The 18,125-nt window shown below is 39.4% G+C and overlaps 1 protein-coding gene across 4 annotated transcripts in view; it reads right to left on the minus strand.

The window, feature by feature from the left end:
- MYO3A (myosin IIIA) overlaps nucleotides 1-18,125 on the minus strand; it is a 231,842-nt gene that overhangs the window by 130,360 nt on the left and 83,357 nt on the right. The gene's annotated exons all lie outside the window — the stretch shown is intronic.

An 18,125-nucleotide genomic window follows, 5' to 3' on the forward strand; every position in this document is an offset into this window, starting at 1 on the left:
TGCTAATAGTCTTCTGTTGGCCAGAAGCCTCACCAGTAATATTAACAATTGATTAACAAAATTATTAATAAAATTAATAATTTTCTATGTTACATATATATTATATTCTCTATTCTTACAATAAAGTAAGCTAGGAAGAGAAAATGCTATTAAGAAAATCATAAAGAGGAAATACAATTATAGTGTTATACTGTATTTATCGAAAAGAATCTGCATATAAGTGATCTCATGCAGCTCAAACCTGTGTTACTCAAGGGTCAACTGTACTTTTAATCATTTCAATTTGTCCATTAGTAAAAGGAATAAGTAGACTATGAGGAACAATAAAAACCATACCACTTACTCAGTAAACTTTCATGGTTTCTCATTGCTTAGTGAATTAAGTCACTATTTTTTAAAATTTTTAATTCTAGAGTAGTTAACATATAGTGTTATATTCATTTCAGATGTACAATAGAGTGATTCAACAATTCCATGTATTACTCAGTGTTCCTCAAGGTAAGTGTACTCTTAATCTCCTTCACCTATTTCAGCCACCCCCCCACCCACTTCCCCTCTGGCAACCACCAGTTAAGAGTCTGTTTTTTAGTTTGTCTCTTTTTTTCTTTTGTTCGTTTGTTTTGTTTCTTACATTCCACATATGAGTGAAATCACATGTTATTTGTCTTTCTCTGACTGGCTTACTTCACTTAGTATTATACTCTCTAGCTCCATCCATGTTGTTCTCAACGGCAAGACTTCATTCTTTTTTGTGGCTGAATAATAGCACATCTTCTTTATCCATTCATCTATTGACGGACACTTGGGCTGCTTCCAGAGTTTGGCTGTTGTAAATAATGCTACAGTAAACATGGGGGTGCATGTATCCCTTTGAATGTGTATTTTTGTATTCTTTGGGTAAATACCCAGTAGTGTGATTACTGGATTATATGATAGTTCTATGTTTAATTTTGGGGGGAAACTCCATACTGTTCTCCGCAGTGGCTGCACCAGTTTGCATTCCCACCACCAGGGCATGAAGGATCCTTTTTCTCCACATCCGGGCCAACACCGGTTGTTTTAGAATTAAGTCACTATTGGGATGCCTGGATGGCTCAGTAGGTTAAGCATCTGCTTTCAGCTCAGGTCATGATCCCACATCGGGCTACCTGCTCAGTCAGGAGCCTGCTTCTCCCTCTCTCTCTCTACCCCTCCCCCCCTGCTCATGATCTCTCTCTCTCTCTTAAAAAAAAAAAAGAATTAAGTCACTATTGATAAACTGTCCCTACCCCTCTATCTTCGGCCGGCCCTTTCTCTGGTTCACTGGATTCTATCTTGTCTCGCTCATTCAAGGACACCGCTGGTTCCTCTCTCACTCCTAACGTCACTCAGTTTTTCCTCTCAGCTATCATACTTGTCTCAAAAGTCTCAAAAGAAACAAACACAACACCCTTCCTTGACTTCCAGTTTTTTTCCATCTACTGTTCTATTTCCTTGCTTTGTAGCAAAAAATCCTCGTAAGAATTATCTATACTTAATTTCTTTCCCTCCATTAAGAAAACTCGTTTGAGTCAGGCTTCCATCTCTCACCCACAGAAACAGCTTTTGTTAAGAATATTAATGGCCTCACACTATTAAGTCCAATGGACAAGCCTAAGACCTCATTTTACTTAACATACTGGCAGCACTGACAAACTCCTTCTTAAATACACTTGTTTTGGTGTACACTTCTCTTGATTCTCATCCTTGCCTCACTGGCATCTCCATCTGAGAATCTTTTTCTGGTTCTTCCTCATCTTTCTGTCACATTTGTGATCTCCTGAGCTTTAATCCTTGCAGTTTTTGTCTTCTCCATCTACATTCACTTCCTGATTTCATAGTTTTTTAAATACCACCCACACACTGACAACTCTGCTGATCTCCAGGCTTAGGCATCCAACTGCTTACTCAACACTTCACTTGGAAGTCTAATTGGCAGACTTAACATATCCCAATCCATGTTCCTGAATACGCAGCCCCAAACCTGCTCCTGCCCCAATTCTCATTCCAGTAGGTGGTGACTCCCCTCTTCTGATTGTTCAGGTGATTCTTAGCCCTTCTTTTTTTCTCATATCCCTCATGCAATCCATATACAAGTTCCATCGGCTCTATCGCCAAATTCTATCTAGAACCAACCATTTCTCATCGCCATCACCTCTGCCGTATTGCATCCCACTACCACTATGGCCTCCCACCCAGGCCTCCCTCCCACACCCTACTGCCACCTTTGCCTTCTACACTCCTCTCAACATTGCAATCAGTAAGCTTTGTCCTTCATTTATGTTATTTCCTCCTCAGCTCCACCTGTGTGATGAAACTTTATTCATTTTTCACAGTTCACCTCAAATGCCACCTCTTTAAAACTTCTCAGTGTAATTCTATACATCATTCAGAACAAATATTTTAGTTACATCATTTCAACCAATCACTTGTATATAGGTCTTATTCCCTTTACTAGATTGTAAAGTTCCTCAGGATGGGGATTATCTCTTCAACCTACAGAGCTGGAAAAGCTGGATATCACATGCAAAAATTTAAAAATCTAGACACTAACCGGGCCCCTTTAACAAAAATTAACTCAAAATGGATCACAGACCTAAATGTAAAATGCAAAACTATAAAACTCCCTAGAAGATAACACAGGAGAAAAATCTTGATAACCCTGGGTTTGGAAATGAATTTTTAGATATAACCAAAAGTACCATCCATGAAAGATAAAATCACCAAGTTGGACTTCATTAAAATTAAAAACTTCTGCTCTATGAAAGATACCGTTAAGAGAACAAAAGGAAAGCCACAGACTGGAAGAAAATATTAGCAAATCACAGATCTGATAAAGGACTTGTATCTAATAAGGACAGTTTTACTCCTATTTTCAATTCTTGGGTTCCTCAATTTTTATGGCATTTACAAAAATTCATAGATATGCACTTATTGGTATGGATAATTTAGTTAATATTTGAATCCCTTACTACACTGTAAACTCCAAGATGCATGAGACTATTACGTGTCTTTGGTTCCCCATTGTATCTGGGGAACAAGCAGATTATTTAAAACATAGTATGTTCTCAATAAATGTTGGTTGAATGAATGAGTCAATGTATATCCCACACAGTTTCTGGCACAGAATTTCCACATAGTTGGTCTCCACATTTGCTGAATTCAGTAAGTATCATCTTACTTATCCCCCTATTTCCAAAGAGACTCATATTGTTTTTGAGAAAACAGAGAAAGAAATCCAATTATCCATTTAACTAAAGTGAAGAACCCTGAATTTTTTATCTATTTTTATGGGCCCATTTGGCAGCTAAAGACTGTTACTGGAGAATTACAAGAAGCAGGTAGTGAAGAATTGGGAGATCAGTATTTGGCTGGCTAATACACTCATTCTTCCACTCCCGTGAATTCATCCTCCTTGATGCTTCTGGTATTAGTTTCCAAAAACTTAGAAAAGATATTGTTATTATAATGATTGAAAGCCTCAGATGGCTCCCCATTTTCTACAGTGTGACTTAAAGACTCCTTGGCATGGAATTCACATCCCTTCACAGCCTTGTCTCAAAGAGCCTTTCCAGCATCATCAACCATCATCTCTGTACAGAACATTCCCCAATATGCCAACTATTTTGAGATTCAGTACTTTGCTCATTCCATTTTCTCTGCCTAAAATTATTTTCCTTCCATGTCTGGCTAAGCTCTACTTTTCATGCAAAGTCGGGCTCAAGTATCATCCTCTCTGTACCCCTGGTAGAGAAACTTTCACCTTTAACTAGGTAATGTTCACCATTCTTACCAAACTAGGAGAAATTTGTGGGCAGAGACCAAATGTTATTCATCTTTCTATGCCTGGTATCGAGGATACAGAGGCATGAAATATATTGGTGGCTTGAATCATATTGAACTGCACCCATCTAGCCAGTGTGCAAAGAATAATATCTCTTAGTGTAACCAATCCCGTGTCCTTCCCTTTTAGTTCATATCCCATTATTTCTGGCACACCTTTTAATAAGTCAGCTGGCACCAAAACCTACCTGACCTACCATCTTTTGGACCTTTTACCATAATACACTTTTAATATCCACAGAATTAAATTCTGTGATTCACGGGTTCTTTTTGTTTTTGTTTTTAGAGAGAGAGAGAGAGAGAGCATGAGTGGGAGAGGGAGGGGCAGAGGGAGAGAGGGAATCTTAAGTAGGCTCCATATTCAGTGTGGAGACAGATGCAGGGCTTGATCTCATGATCCTGAGATCATGACCTGAGTCAAAATCAAGAGTCGGATGCTTAACTGACTGAGCCACCCAGGTGCTCCCTGTGATTCACAGTTTTAATGGAAAATATGAAATTTAGCTTTTATATGTATGTCCTCAAATGTGGAGAGGTTGTCAGGCTTATACCTGCTGGGAAAAAGAGGGAGGAGCACGCATGGAGGCCTGGAGACAGGCTAGAGGACATGCTATATTCTCTGGACCCAGGGAAGGGCCCTGCCACTGAAAGAGTGAGAGGGACCCTAGTGCCTGGTGAGCCTGGACTCCAGACATACTGGGAAGCCAATGAAATATTTTAATCAAGAGGGAGAGCCTGGAAACAACAGAGTGGAGTAGCATATTCTAGTCAAGGGGAAAAAAAATCATTTTACTGTACTCTAAAAATAAACATTATCACTAAACATCATCACCCTAAGGACAGCCAAGAAAAGTTAGAATTCTAGTAGTAAATATCTTCTAATTTAAGGTCATATATTCTAAGAACATATTATAAATGTGGCATTTCCAGTCAGTAGAGAAAGAAAAAATTCAAGACATTGTGCTGGAACAGCTAGTTAAAAATTTGGGAATCATGTACCATATGTGAAAGTAAAGTCCAGGTGGATTAACAAACTTACAGATTTAAAAATATGCTCATAAAATTCTAGGAGAAGATACAGAAGAAGAGTTCTGTAATAATAATGGGGTAGGAATGGAATTTTTAAGTATGGTAAAATAGAAAAGAGAATGAAAACTATGGGATAGATTTGGCAGGATAACAATTTTAATATACGAGTATAATAAAAACGTTGTTATAAGGAAAAGAAAAAAATTTGCAGTATGTATGATGGACAAAGGATTAATATGTTTAGTATTTCAAGAACTTTTGAAATTCATTAAAAAGAACACTGAAAATGAGATACCATGAGATATTAGGGTAGTAAAATTGTACTGAAAACACAAATTTTAGGCTTTTCTATTTTGATTTGGGAAGATAAATCCATCACTATCATTTCCTAAAAAGACATGTTATCACCAGAAAATACTGAAAGCTAATAATTTTACCTAGATTGATGGTATTAAAGTAGCTGAATCATATAATCTCTGTTGCCTCTTCCAGTCCTGGAATTCTTATAATTTGTCAATCTAATGGGCTTGATAATTTTGTGTATTGATTAGGTGTATTACCTAGGAGATGGGTGACTGCTTCATTATGAAGAGGAAATGAGGAGCCGTTTTCTGTGACTCTGAAAAACTCGTTTGTTTGTTTTTTTTATCACTTATAAAGACTTTATCAGGGTAATTGTGAAGATGGCTTGGCCCTATTCTAGAAAATGACTCCTCTATTAAGATTTCTTTTCAACTCAAGGGTAGAGGGGCTGACGGATGCGGAGCATGGTTGAGCTGGTAGCGATAATTGGCATGAAGTCAGGGTGGATTCCATAATCCAATAATTGACTGATAAATTATTAGATGCTGAACTGAATTCTGAGATGGTTATATGGAAAATCAAAAGTTATTTCTGAAGCTATGTGAACCCTTGCCTTTGTTTAGATTGTGGTATTCATGACGCCAAAGTAGAATTAGGAACATGGGCTCTAGAATCAGAATGCTCAGAGCAAACATCAAAAGAGTTTGTGAGGATAAGTAAAATAGATTATTTCATGGAAAATGCTTATTTGGAATGGGCATATGAAAATGCCTAATATATAACAACTACTATTAATCCAGTTGTGGTTCTATCACTTTCTAGCCATGTGACCTTGGGCACGTAACTTACTGTGCTTACTCAGATATAAGATGGGAATAAAACAAGTCTATTTCATAAGGCTGTTGTGGAGTGAAGTTACACAGCACATGGAACGTGACTCTTTCAGTACCTGCTATGTGTAATAAATTTTAACTATTATTATTGCTTTTATGGTCATGGGTTCAATCCTCATTTATATTTATATTTAATATTTACTTTTAAATTATATTTTAAATTTATATTTATACTAACTTTATACTTAATTGTCTCCATCGTCTTCTCATTCCACAGATACCCTTCTGCCTTCAACAAACATGAATTGTTAATACATGACACTGGACTCAGCATAAACCAAGCAAGAAATGAGAAGAATTTGGGCCCAGGTCTTGTGAAGGATTTCAGTGTATTTACTATTAAATCCTATGTATACCCTGAGGGTAGTAGCTCAGCAGGAATTATGCATTCTATCAGATGACAGGGAAATAAGCAAACTCTTTCTTTCTTTCTTTCTTTTTTTTTTCTCTTCCCTATTCTCACTGCAGTGTTTCAGGCTGACTTTACAGAACAGAGCTAAAGCTTAGGCTCATGGTGAGAAGATACACAGGTGTCTAGCACATCTGGACTCCAGCACACCTCCCTCCCATCTCTCGCTGATCACGACAGAATGCTGCTCTCTGCCAGGTCAGTTGAACTGGAGAAGCCCCATGGCCACTGGAATTGCCTCTCCATATTTCTCCCATATCTGTATATCTGCACCATTAGTTACTATTAGACAGGGCCATCATCATGGGCTGCTCTGGAAAGCACGGTCGGCACTGTTGTCACTTGGATGGGTCTTACACATTATGGAGACAAGGCAAAAAAAAAAAAAAAAGCCAGTTACAGCTGTCATAACAAAATAGCCATAGTGAGTGACTCACATTTCTACTCTTCTATGGCATCGATACATGACTAGTTGCATCAATTATATCCTTGTTCAGCTTTAAAATTAGCTTCACATTTAAAAAGCTACCCAGTTAACAATACATAAGATCAAAGGGCGTAAGAGTGAGAAGAACAGTTAAATATATTACAGTTCAATTTCCTTTCATTTTAAGAATTGTGAAAAATGAAGTCAGCAAGCCTGTGACATGTCCAACTTTGTGTCAAAACTCAATGAACCAGGTGATTGATAGGACACCTCCATTCCTGTTCTGGTTTTGTTAGGCTTTTCCCCCCAAAACACACACACACACACACACACACACACACACACACACATACACACACTATACCCCAAGTAGAGCCTTAAATATTACATGTTTCAACATCCATTACTGCATTCGTTCATTCAATAAATATTTACATTTCTGCAGCATCCAATATATTTCAGGCAATTTGGAGCTGGGATAAAGCTCTGAAGAAAACAGATAAGGTCCCTGATCACACAGAGCACACACATCCTGATGGAAGAGTTAACAATACACATATAAACAAAAAGTTAAGATAAGTTGAGCTGGGACTGATATGTTTGGATTCATTTTTGAAGAAGAATATGCTAAAATCAAGTAGCACTGGCTATTGCTTCAAATACTACTCAATGGACAAAGCTATATTTGCTCACATGGGTTTTGAAAGTACGTTAAGTCATTCACAGTTAATTCAGGTGCATACAATTAGTGTATGAAAGCTTTCTCCGTAAGTTAAACATTTTGAAAGCTATTAAAGTTGTAATGAATGGGGCACCTGGGTGGCTCAGTTGGTTGAGCGACTGCCTTCAGCTCAGGTCATGATCCTGGAGTCCTGGGATCAAGTCCCGCATTGGGCTCCCTGCTCAGCGGGGAGTCTGCTTCTCCCTCTGACCTCCCCCCCGCCTCCTGCTCTCTCTCTCTCATTCTCTCTCTGAAATAAATAAAATCTTAAAAAAAAAAAAGTTGTAATGAATGATTAAAAAAAATTGAATTACATTCAATGAATGAAAATTTTAAAAGAATTGTCAATTGTGAAAATATTTTACATCTTACATGTCTCTTTTGGTCACTAATGTATCCTGAGCACCTAAACAGTAACTGGGAGATAGTAGACACTCAATAAATACAATAAATATAAGTAGATTGAATAAATTAAAGAATAAATGATTATTTGTCAAAGGAACATGTCTAGTCCAATCTTTGTCACTACCTTAGTATGATATCCATGTTAGTCTGAAACAAACTGAATTCTTTGGAGTTTGTATAAATAAAAGCTTTGAATTTTTCCTAGTATAATATTGGGTATTTCTTAAAATGAGGAAGTACACCCAGATTTTCAAAAGAACATCTAAATGTTTCTGTAATTTTATACATTAATGAATATCTAATTAGTCATGACTGCTATTGTTCTGGTCAACTTTCATTTTTCTGGTATCAAATTTTTTTAAAAATGCATACAATGATCTGTTAGATTTAACTACATACCAAGTACCTGATAGAAGAATTGTAAGGCAAAAATTTTTTGATAGTTAAAAAAAAACATATTTATAGAAAGGAATAGCTACTGATTCCAGAAGGGCATTTTCTTTAGAATCTTCTTACATCAGTGTCACTTTAATAAAAATCTAACTGTGCACTTCAATCCAACCTATATTTATTGAGACCCTGCTATGTGTAAGGCATTGTCCTAAGTGTTGAGGTGAAAAGGAATCCAGACCCTCCACTCAATGAGTTTCAATCAAGTGGAAGCTATAAAAATATTTAAAACAACACAAGGCATACGGCAAGTGCCAAAACGGATGTAAAAATTAAATGTTACAGAAATAGCAAGAAGACAATAACTCCCTTCTGGTGAATGGGGAATGGTGCTCCATAGATTTAGCATTCAGTCTTGGTATTTGAGTAGGAGCAGGATTCGATGACCTGTGGAAAGAGTATTTGTATGTGCAGTGGTGACTGGTGGGTGGTCAAGTCTGCGGGAGGAGCATGCGTGATTGGGCAGTGCAGGGCATGTGCCCCAGGACAGAGATGATCTGCCGCAGGTAGAATGCAGAGCGCTAGTGTGGGAGAGGCTGGAGGTTGAGGAAACTAGGTTGGCAAAGGCATGATTGTTGAGAAACACAGACGTCTTCAATGCATTCAAATTCCAAATGTCCAAAAAGCAAAGCACGCTCTTCCGTCACAAAGCCTAGAGCTCCTCCGGGATTTCTGATTAGCTGCGCACACCAGAAATCTGCCTCTCTCTCACCTCCTAAATCCACGCCATCACCAGATTACACTGTTTTCTTCTCCTGAAAATTTGTTGGGTCTCCATTTCTCTTCATCTCCACTGAGGAGAGGATGGCCCGTTGACGGAGGTTGGGAACAGTAAGAAAGGCAGGAAAAAAAAAATGGATGTCATGAAAGCAACAGAAAACATGTAAGCATAGCTTGGAAATGTTGCCCGGGGTTGCTGATTTGATACATGGGCAAAAAAGGTGGGGGGGGCATTTCTTACAACTGAACAATATTCTGCTCTCCTGCTAACTCCTCAACAGAGAGGGTATTTAATCAGACCTCAAATGTCTATTTCTGAGGTAAAACCTCCACTCCTACTCCCTTGATCTTCAAGCCCCCATTATTCTTACTTGGATTTTTACAAATAGTGAGAGTGACCTTTTTAGAACGTAAGTCAGATAGGTCACTCTCTGGTCAGTGCCCTCCAATGGCCCCATGTCACCCAGAGAAAGGTCCCATGTAAACCCACCCAACCCTACCCCGCTGTGTCAGACCTTGTCTCCTAAGACTGTCCCCTGCTCCCGTCCTGGCAGGGCCTCCAACACCTGGCACACTTCCCCCCACCCCTGCCAGGACTCACAATCCTCCTTCCCTTCCTCTATACTTCCTCCAGCACACACTGCCACCTAACACACTACATCGTTTACTGATTTATTTTATTCTCTAAGTTTTCCCCTTGATATGTAAGCTCCACAGTAGGTTTTTTGGTTCGGTTTGGTTTTTTGTTTTTTAATCTGTTGACTGATTTACCCCTTACTTCTAGACCAGATTTTTGCAAGTGGTAGGTTCTCAAAATATGTTTCTTGGATAAAGGAATGAATAGTTTGCTTTACTAAATGTTCATTGACTGTGGAGCCAAAGAAATTTTATTATTTTTTTCTCTAGTTATAAACAATTGAAATGATCAAAGTACACACACACTTCAAGATAATTTTACACCATCTAACATTTCCTTTTGCCTTCATTTTATAGAACTGGTTTCCATTCTTGTTACTTTATTAGATATTTTATTTCTGCAAGACTTGGAAAAAGCAAAGTCAGAATACTTCCATAAGATTTTTGTCCTTTTGTGAAAAGTACAGCTTGTTAAACAGATTATATTTTTCATTTACTCTGTCATACTGGAGAGACATAGTTTCAGACTATAAATATTTTCTGTGTTGTCAAAGGTCACAAATTCCCTTAGGGTGTTTCTTATAGCTTCACTTGCATTTCAGTTCTGCACATGGAAAGAAGAAACGACTATCACTGCCTGATGTGAAAATTTTTATCCTTACTCTTCAGTGGGACTATTGTAACACAACAGCTTTATTTGCTCTTACTTTGGTAAAATATTCTCTTGTAAATATCAAGCCCTATCTTCTAAGGTGATTCAGGAGCCACCGGGGGAAGTATAGAAATCCTTCATCAAACATAAATCTAATCAATGGCTTTGTTTTAGTTTCCTTATCCATCTTTAAATTCCAGTACCTAAGTCTCAACTGGCTGTACCAATGGGAGTGTAGGCTGTCACTGGTATGCCCTGGAAGACCAGTTTTTATTCACGTGCACTTGCGCCCCTTTGGCCGAGGATGTAGTTCTGAAGCGATGGTGGGGAAAAGTGCACGCACCAGCCTGGCCAGCCAGATCAGCAGGCCAACTCTGGCCATGACTGGAGTGACAGATGTCAGAGTCACCCAGCCCCCAGGACATTTCTAATTGCCGTTTTCATTCACAGAGCTCTTCCTCTCTCACATATGATTTTGTAAAGATGTGCTTTCATCGGGACTGTACAGATACACACTTGTTCACAAAATCTGGGGCAGTTGGAAAAGCGATATATGAAAGCAGATAAAAATCTCTACCGACCTACACGTCTTCCTTAATTTATTCCAAATCTCTGCACTAAATCTCCCTACTATATTCTCCCTGCTATACTAAATCTCTCTACTACTTTCTCTGCGTGGGGACTGAAGCATATGAAATAAATGAACATCCGAGGATGTTGTGTATAATTTGCATTTTGCGATACGATACTCTGTACCATGATCATTTCATTATTGACACATTTAAAAATCACTTCTTGATTTTTCTTTTCTCTAATGCTATTTGCCCACTCATTACCATGACCAAGATTCCATACTCTAGAATAGGGATTGGCAACTTTTCTCTGTAAAAAAACAGAGCAGTAAATATTATCAGCTTTGAAGGTCATCTGACCTGCATCACAACTACTCAACCTTATAACAGTGTGAAAGCAGCCATAGGGATAATACATGAACAAATAGGCATGACTGTGTTCTAAAAAAAATTCATTTACAAACTAGGATACAGGCCAAATTTGGCCTGTAAGCCATAGCTTGCTGACTCTCTGTTAGGCAAGAGATCTGGGGCAAAAAGAAGGGTCTAGAAGAGAGGGACAGCAGATACTACTAATCAGCAGTATCTGATCAGTAGGTCAAAAGGTAGACAGTCTATAACAAAAAATGTATTAAAGATTAATGTATGCTTGATGACTGAAAGACTGAACTATTTAAGAAAATTAAACCATGAAGTGCTTAGTATTACATTAAAATGCACAAGCTAGCTGCAGAACACGTGAGGCACATCATTTAATATAATTAATGTGTCCATGAAAGAGGTATGGGGATCAAGGTTTTATAAAGTGAATCTTTTCTCTAGTCACTCACACTTTTATTTCAGAAAGATATTAAATTCCCCCTGACTACTATTTTTCAGTGGCTTCTAACGTTATAGGCATCCTTTTTTTTTTTTTTTTTTTTAAAGATTTTATTTATTTATTTGAGAGAGAGAGAATGAGAGATAGAGAACACGAGAAGGAAGAGGGTCAGAGGGAGAAGCAGACTCCCTGCCGAGCAGGGAGCCCGATGCGGGACTCGATCCCGGGACTCCAGGATCATGACCTGAGCCGAAGGCAGTCGCTTAACCAACTGAGCCACCCAGGCGCCCCGTTATAGGCATCCTTGATGTTTTAAGTGATAAAGAATGTTAAAATGATGTTTAAGAGCCTTGTAAATTTTCCATTAATGCTGTAGTTACTTGCTTGTATATAAATAGATCTCTAGAAATCCACACAAAACACTGGACATATTGGTTGCCTTTGGGAAGGGACATAAGTGAGGAGACTATTTTTCACTGACTACTCTTTTGCACTATTTCAATATGCATGCATTACCTATTCAAAAACAGAATAAAAGAAAAGGTAGGTTGTGTTCTAGTATAGATTTTGATTTATAACCATGAAGCAACTGCATCAAGAAAAAGTATATGGGGTGCCTGGGTGGCTCAGTCGGTTAAGCGTCTGCCTTCAGCTCAGGTCATGATCCCAGGGTCCTGGGATCGAGCCCCACTTTGGGCTCCCTGCTCAGAGGGGAGTCTGCTTCTCCCTCTCCCTCTGCCCCTTTTCCCTGCTCGTGCCCCCTCTCTCTCTCACTTGCTTTTTCTCAAGTAAATAAAATCTTAAAAAAAAAGTATATGATCCTTTATGAGTTGGACAATAGGCACAATCTCACCTGTTAAAAGAACTAATTTTATTAAGGCAGTTAGCAAGTTTTAAGTAACACATACTACCTGGTAATCTCTGTTAGGTGGTCCTGGGCAGGGTGAAAGGGAGCCTGCGTGCTCTTAAGAAGGAATCAGATATCTGGAGGCTGACGAAAAATGTTCCTAATGGGAAATCTTGTCTGTTTCTGCTGTGAATGTGACTTCTCTGTGATGTCAATTATTTTAGATAGAGTGACCTGTTTTTAGATGTTGCAGTAAGACTGATTTCTGAGTTTGCAAGAATATTTGATGGCTATTGTCCATCTCCCAAAGGCTCCCTACCTCTTTCTTCTCCTCACTCTCAGCTTTTAAACAAGAGAGTAGAGAAGAGCCAGATTCTGTTAAGTAGACTTTTGTGGTAAAGATGGAGAGGCACGGTTCCTTCCATAGTCAGAGTTACCAATGCCACAGTAAGTATCCATCGGGCAAACGCCATTATAGAAAATTAATCTGGTTATGAACAAACACGGCCGGGGAGTTTTGTGTAGTTTGCCTGGTCAAAGAATGATGGCGTGAAGGGTCACTAGAAAGTGTTTGATTATTTTTATTACATCCATTTTTTTCCCAAGTATAAAAATAAACTACATTCTTTGTTTAAAAAATTGAAAAATGTAAAAAAAATCACCCATAGCTCCATCATCAAGAGATAACCACGGTTAACATTTTGGTGTTCCTTTTAGTTTTTTTTTCTATATTCCTATATTTTAAACAAATTAACTTTTTCTCTCAGCCTCCGCTCTGGTTGGAATGGATTAAAGTGTCTCTACTCTGAGCAAAGGCCAGCTCATCCACTCTCCCTGCATCCAATCTGCATTGTCAACCTCTCCCTGTCAGCGTATCAATATGCTCTACCAGCTCCCAGCTTTCAACATCTCTCCTTTGATGCTCCATGCCTTCCAGTGGCTGCGCCCTATCTCCTCTTACAGCTGAGCTTCCTCAAAGAGTAGTCCCTATTCCCTAGCTCTTCTTTCTCATGACACCTCTCTCCTTAACCTCTCCCAGCCGGGGCTTCCCTCCATGCACTCTGCTGAGATGGCTCTCGTCAGGGTCACTGAAGAACTTCCTGTGTCCAAACTCAGTGTTGCTCTATTTTTCTTGAATTTTCAACACTATCTGGCAGAGTAGACCATCCTCTCCTTGAAACACTTGGTTCATGTGGCTTGCGACAGGCCACAGTCCCTCAATCTCCTCTCCCTCTGCTGGGTTCCTAAATGTTGGTGTCTCCCAGAGCTCTGGCCTAGGTCCCTTTCACTTCTCTTTCTAAATACTCACATTCAGTGACCTCACCCAGTGCCATGGCATTTGGTCTATAAGCAAATGACAAAAAACCCATTTCTAACATGGACTTCCTCCCTGAAGTCCAGACTCCTCTATCCAGCTACTTACTTAGTAGCTTTACTTTTATGTTTCATTGGCAAGTCAAATTTAACATCCCCCAAACAGAATTCATGACCATCCTCCACCTATGTGAATAAATATAGGGGAATTTTGTTATCATCCATAGACCATGAACAATACCCACATTCCAGGCTGGGCCGCCCAGGTAATGTTTAGATAGATAGACGAGTATTGACATAGATAATTTTTTTGAGGAACTTGTGGTACAGTAACATCCATATAGAAGCAACCATGACATAATAGTATTCCATTTCAATTTCTATTCCCAAGACTGGAATTGTCATAGTTAAGTATTATCTATTTCCCTTTCTTTCTTCTTTCTGAAAAAAACCTTAAGCATTTTGACTTCAGATTTTTCTCTAAAAAAAAAAACAAACAAAAAAACCCAGCTGTATTTATATAAATGTATAAAAATCTAACTTCAAAGTGAATCATGATCTTCCAAAACTAAAAAAAAATTGTTAAATACAGCTTTTTTTTTTTTTTTTTTTGCAGAGATTACAAAACTAAACGGGGAAGCAAACAAGATTAGAGCAGCTGAACAGCCAGAGATAAAGCTTTACGTGCTTGGCAGTGAGGAATGAAGGACACGTCATTTTAAATTCTACTCAAAGACTGAAATATTGTGCTCTAAACCTTGACTTCTATCCTTAAAAAATATTTCTCTCCTCTTAACCTAGCAAAAAGATGGTTAAAAGTTTTAGCTCATTTAAAGCACAAAATTTTCCAGTAAGTTATGCTCAATCGTCTTATTACTGCCTTTGACATGATGGCAAAAATATATTTAGAGGACTAAAAATGTGAAGACACTCAGGGAAAATGGTAGGTCTGCCCTCCACTCACCCTGTGCATCTTGCTCTGCTGCAAAAAATGAGTATCATCCACACTGGGTGCCTCCTGTGAGACACTGCAGAATCCAACAGTTAATGTAATTCTACGCAAATGCATCTTTTCTTTATGGCTACAATACCAAAAATGGATGCATTCAAATCCTAGGCCATTGTTAATTTGAAGGGAAAAAAACAAATAGATAATATTGCAGTATTTCTTTTTTTTTTTTTTTTTTTTTTAATATTGCAGTATTTCTTGTCATCTTTAAAATGTAGGTCAAGGCTCTTGACAATTAAAAGACAATCAAAACAAAACAAAAAGGTTATTTTTTCCCCTCTAGAATAAAATTTTTTTAAAGGCTAATGCCTTTGAATGAAAGACAGAACAGAATTTTTCAGGAAATTTTGTTCTTTTTAGAAAAATGTGTCATATTTTGCTTTATTTAAGTACACGCACTTGTTGGATTCATACCATTTTACCCCATGAAATCAAATGCAATCATTTTCAGGAAACTTCAAGGAAACATCAGAGGATTTCATCCTCGTATGTATTTGCTGAAAACATTTTTTTTTTTTAAGATTTTATTTATTTATTTGACAGAGAGGGAGACAGCGAGAGAGGGAACACAAGCAGGGGGAGTGGGAGAGGGAGAAGCAGGCTTCCCACGGAGCAAGGAGCCCGATGTGGGGCTCGATCCCAGGACCCTGGGATCATGACCTGAGCCGAAGACAGACGCTTAACAACTGAGCCACTCAGGCGCCCCGCTGAAAACATTTTTATGTGAAAGCAACTTTATGTGAAAGTACTGAGGGGGACAACATTTTTCAGGCTAAATCAGGACCCTGATAATAAACAATGAACCACAGAAACCAGGGAGAGCTTTTTACTCTATCCAGTTCTCTGCTTGTGCTAACATCATGTGTACACAGCTAATATCACAGATATTTTGGGTTGTAGAACAAATGTGCTCAGAATTTTTCCAGGCTCCTGATCCACAGTTCACATTGCACAACTCTAGAGGACACCACGAATGTTGTATCTCGGGGCTCCAGGGTGAAAGCATTCACGTAAACTACGAAATGAATGGTGCCTCCTGGATTTGTCCAGCCTGGGCCACCCCATATCACTTAGGGGTACAACAGGGGTCACAACAAAAGCGATCCTATTTGGCCGGTGTGTTGCCATCACATGCTAATGGAGGACTCTTGTTGTATTAGAAAGTCCGCATAAGTATGGCTCACAATAGCTCAGGGACAAGTCTGCTTCAGCTAGACATCACTGTTACTCAGCTCTTGCTTAGCTGAGTATCAGTCTCCTTCCCACTTTCCAGGCAGACAGTGGCTGACACCCTGTTGGTCCCTCAGAGCTCTTGCTGTTCCTCAGCGTGTGGGGTCCTTGCCAGCTAAGCTGGGCGTTGTTCGGCATTGCTCAGCAGGAAAAGCAGCGTCTCCAGGTGCTGCACCAGGTAGGTGACTCCTCTGCTGATGATCCTCTGGGTGAATACTCAGATACTTCCTGCTATGTGGCTACTCAGCCCATCAGGCTTGGCCACCACACTTCTGCTGTTCCAGTCACCCAAGAGTCCTTTGGGAAGTGGAAACGATGGGTCTTTTCCCTTTGTGGTTACATGCTGACTGAGACAGGGCACGTTGTTGCTTGTACCCCATTTATAGGTTGAGTGAAACACCTCTTTCAGTTTCCACTCATAACCTCGCCCTTCCTTAGGTCACATATATGGACCCATGTGGCTAGGCAGGCCTTGGGATGGCTTTTGTTAATAGCCAATACTTGTATTCAGAGTTGTGACTCCTTCTAACCACTAGGGTTTTGTTATTGGGTCAAACTTGTGCTCTTTCCCTTAGTATCAGCCATCTCGCAGAAGATTCTATGACCCTTGGCAGAAAGACTCCTGCTGGGCCAACCCACTACCTACTAGAAATGCCTGGCTCACTGAAGTGGGCACAGTTTCAGTTCCTTTCCCAGAAGGCCTGGGTGCCCTCCACCTATGTAAACAGACTCCCCTCACTGGTTGCCCAGACATATCCGAATCTCCTTACACTCAATGTGGGACTTGTTATATAAGCCACCAAAGGGCTTTAAGCCACAAAGATACTATGAATACTGGTGATTTTAATAAGATTCATCTCTTCTCGTTCTGGTTATTCATTGCTGTGTAACAAATTATCCCCAAACTCTGCCGCTTTGTACAACCATTTTATTGTATCTCATGATTTTGTGGGTCAAGGATTCACGCAGGACTCACAGGTGGGAAATTCTTCCGCTCCATGTGGCGTCAATTAAGGTCATTCAGTGCTATTCCCCCAGTGGGTAGGCTGGTCTAGAGGAGCCAAGATAGCGTCACTCATATAGTTGGCACCGGGAGGCTGGGCTCGACCAGGATTATTGATCAGATTGGCTGACATGTGTCTCTCTCCAGCAGGGTGACCACGGTTAGTCACACTTCCTTCATGGCAGTTCCGGGCTCTCAGAGAGTGTTCCAAGAGACATGAAGAGGACACTGCCAGGGTTTTAAGGCCTGGGCTTAAAAATGTCATAGCCTTACTTCGGCCATCTTCTATTAACTGAGGACGTCACAGAAAATGCTGGGGCTCAAGGGTGTGCAACACAGACTCGCCAACAAGAAGCATCCAAAAACTGTGGCAACCTGTAATCCACACCCTGTCCTATTTTATCAAGAAGCTGGGCCAGAGTCACTGCAAATTAAAGATCACAGAGGAAAGTAAATGTTCCCTTCCCTGACAATTCACTAAACAACAAAAAGGATGAAAAGTTGAAAAGTGTCTTTCTTTAATGAAAAACGGAAATGGCCATCGTCCCAAACCACAGTCATGACTGTCAAATACTGCGAAATCTGTATTAAAATGAGAAAAAGCTGAGAACCAACACATAACTCCTCAGGCCTCCCCTTTTCTGAGATCTTTATTTTAATTATTCTCTTGGGTAGCTAAATTGTGTCATCACATGGTTATTTCTAGAAAAGAGACTTTTCTAAAAGAAAGTGCACTGCCCTGAGAGGCAGATTCAACGAGACTTTGCTTGGAGCTGTCAGTTCCAGGGGCATGAGTAGTTCATAGTGGGAAGTGGGGAAAAGTC

This window comes from Zalophus californianus, chromosome 9 (genome assembly GCF_009762305.2).
Source record: "Zalophus californianus isolate mZalCal1 chromosome 9, mZalCal1.pri.v2, whole genome shotgun sequence".
Lineage (NCBI taxonomy): Eukaryota > Metazoa > Chordata > Mammalia > Carnivora > Otariidae > Zalophus > Zalophus californianus.